The sequence below is a fragment of the Dioscorea cayenensis genome, chromosome 7 (assembly GCF_009730915.1).
Source record: "Dioscorea cayenensis subsp. rotundata cultivar TDr96_F1 chromosome 7, TDr96_F1_v2_PseudoChromosome.rev07_lg8_w22 25.fasta, whole genome shotgun sequence".
Taxonomy (NCBI): Eukaryota; Viridiplantae; Streptophyta; class Magnoliopsida; order Dioscoreales; family Dioscoreaceae; genus Dioscorea; species Dioscorea cayenensis.
In genome coordinates this window covers 5,477,271-5,480,621 of record NC_052477.1, presented here as the reverse complement: position 1 = coordinate 5,480,621, position 3,351 = coordinate 5,477,271, and the positions used below count along the sequence as shown (strand labels likewise).

The 3,351-nt window shown below is 40.7% G+C and overlaps 1 non-coding gene across 1 annotated transcript; it reads right to left on the bottom strand.

Moving 5' to 3' along the window:
* Window positions 1-993: 993 nt before the first annotated feature.
* On the bottom strand, window positions 994-1,100 carry LOC120266051. Its single transcript, XR_005537894.1, has one exon. It is a non-coding gene; the product is annotated as a small nucleolar RNA R71 (small nucleolar RNA).
* Window positions 1,101-3,351: the final 2,251 nt, after the last annotated feature.

Genomic DNA, 3,351 nt, shown 5'->3' with positions numbered 1-3,351 from the left:
AGAGCCTCCCAAATGGTGTTGAGGGGAAGAATTGTTGAGTCCAGCCCATTTGTTAGTTGGATGGAATAGATGGGCTTGGAGCCGATGATGTTGAAAAAAAAGAAAAAAAATGAAGCTATGTCAATTAATGTAATGTCAAGGGTAAAAAGGTCATTTTATATGAATGCCTTATTTGAGTAAAACTCTCATTCTTAGGATGATGAGATAAGAGGAAGATGGCTAGGGCAAGACAGTAATAAAGAAATTTGAAGAGAAGAAAAGAGAGAGTGATAAGATAAGGCTCAAGGAGAAGGACAAGGTGATTAGGGCATTTAAGGCAAGAAGATCCCCTGCGATCGACGCTAGACTTCATCACATTTGTGAGGAGGGCATCCTTGCTAGTAAGACACCTAATATTTTAGGTTGATTCCCATTTTATCTCTTTTTGGAGTCCTTGTTTCCATCTTGTGTGAAGATGATGATGAATGTGTGTGTTGGTAAACTCTCTTGTTGAACTCTCATGTCTTTGAGCTTGTATACCTCTCGTTAGCTAGAGGGATCTTTGAAAACTCCATTAATTGACATAGTGGAAGCACTGTAAGAGGCTCTAAGGAGTTGATAAGTGCTTGTGTATTAATAATATGAAGTATTCTTTTCTTACATTGAGCATTACTTTTCTCAGATTTTATCGCTTATTCTTGTGTATATGTGTTCTTTTGTGCATCTAAGGTTGTGGAGACAATTGTGGAAGAAATGAACCAAAAGTAGATCATGGATGCATTTGTTGATGAAGTCTTGGAGTGAACAATCACATTGAGAATTTTTTTGGAAGTGTGCGACATGCTCAAGATTAATGGTGTCACGGATGATGCTATCAAGTTAAGAGCCTTCCCATTTTCCTTGAAAGGGAGAGCAAAGCAGTGGCTAAATTCATTACCTAGAGCATCGATCATTACATGGGAGGAGATGGTAGAAGCTTTTCTTGCCTAATATTTCCCTCCCGGAAAATCTGTGAAGCTTAGGAATAAGATATCTTCTTTTATGCAAATGGAATTGGAGTTTCTTTTTGAGACATTGGACAGGTTCAAAGAGCTCCTGCAGAAATGTCCTCAATATGGGCTTCCCGAGTGGATAATTATTCAAACTTTATATAGTGGTTTGGACTCAAGAACAAAGCAGTTATACGATGATGTAGCAGGAGGTACCTTAGGAAGCAAGAACCCCGAAGAAGCCCGACATCTCATCGAAGAAATGGCTATCAACAGTTATTAGTGGAACACAGGGGACAGAAATAAGGTAGCCGGACATCATGAGATCGATGTAGTCACATCATTGGTGGCCCAGGTTGAGTTATTGAGCAAGAAGTTGGACATTCTAACTTCTCCTAGAGTGGCGGTCACGATGAGTTGCACTAGGTATGGGGAGGACATGCGCCATCTGATTGCTCTATTTTGATTAATAGTACTACTTTTGTGGAATAGGTTGATTTTGTAGGTAATGCAATGAGAGGTCAAGGAAACCCGTATAACAATACCTACAATCCAGGGTGGAGGAGCCACCCAAACCTTTCATGGAGTAATCAAGGGCAACAAAAGACTATGGCACCACCGGGTTTCCAACCACAACAATAAGCCCCGAACATGGAGAATAGAGTTTCAGGGTTGGAAAAATGGATGGCCGACATAGAGAAGGCTTTGACCAAGTTCATTCGATTATCAGATACAAGATTTCAATCGGTTGAAGCTACACTTCATAACCACACCGCATCATTACACAACTTGGAGAATCAAGTGGGTCAAATTATGAAGTCGCTTTCAAAAAGACCTTAAGGGAGTTTGCCTAGCAACATGGAGACCAATCCAAGAGAGCATGTGAAGGCGATCACTTTGAGAAGTGGTTATGAAGTCGAAAGTAGGCTCCCTAGTGAGAAGATCAATATTGAGTTACCCGAGGTCGTGGAGGTTGATGATAGAGCCAAGGAGAAGGAGGTGGCAACCCCACCTTACAGGCCAAGAATCCCTTACCCTTAAAGATTGAAGAACGACCAAAATGATGAGCAATACAAGAAGTTTTTGGGTCTATTCAAGTAGTTGCACATCAACATCCCATTTGTGGAGCCGTTGTCTCAAATGCCTCGCTATGCAAAGTTTCTCAAGAACCTCTTAACCAACAAGAGAAAGTTAGAGGAGAGTGCATCTGTGATCTTAGATGCTTCATGTTCAGCAGTGTTGCAAAAGAATATGCCGAACAAGAAGAAAGACCCCGGAAGCTTCATCATTTCATGTAACATTGGTAATTTGGGTGAAGAGAAGGCATTGGCGGATTTAGGGACTAGCATCAATGTCATGCCATATACTTTCTTTCAGAACCTAGGCTTGGGAGAGCCTAGGCCCACTCGGATGATCCTTCAATTGGCCGATCAAATAGTCAGACATCTGAGGGGCATCATTGAAGACATACTTGTAAAAGTTGACAAGTACATATTTCCTGTGTACTTTGTGATGTTAGATGTTGATGAAGATGCCGAGGTTCCATTGATACTTGGGAGGTCATTCTTCATATTTCCAAGGCTCTTATTGACATGGACGGTGGGGAGTTGACACTTAGAGTTGGTGATGACAAATTGACATACCGTCTCACAGAAGCCATACGACATTCTCTTGATTTTGATGATACTTTATATTTTCTTGATACCACTGATAAGTTGATTGATGAATACATGCAGGAAATGATGTGTCTGGACCTATTTGAGAGGTTGCTAGATCAAGAAGTGGAGAATGAAGAAGTCTTATCACTTGGTCTAGAGGACAAGGTGCAACCTACCTAGGGATCATGAAGAAGATGGTCTAAGAGATGGAGCGAACAAGGAGACATAACAAAAAACGACCCAAGGCTAAGAGGGATGTGCATGCATGGAGTAAGGGTGACGGACCCTTGTGTGGTAACAAGCTTGATAACTTTCCCTCTACCTTGAAAAGATTATGTTCATCGTGCTTTCAAGTTATAGGTAAGAGAGAAACCTTCATCTATCAGCCCCCGTGAGGTAAGGTCAGGTACGTCAAGCTTAGTGACATTAAACAAGCGCTTCTTGGGAGGCAACCCAAGTCTTTACTATTTTTCTAGATTTTTAGTTTAGTACTTGCATGAATAAGAGCTTGAGTGTTGGGGTCTTGATTTTTAAATGCTATTGCTGTGTTTTTCTCATGGATTGTTGGTGTTTTAGTATGTTTAATTGTGATTGGCAAAGTTTCTTAGTCGTTTAAGTGTATTTTCTGTGTTTCTCTGGTCAGTTTTTCATAGTATAGGCAGGCTCTGTGTGTGTATAAGTGTGCAAAAATTTTCTGCAGAGTCTGTAATTTTTTCTGAGTCATC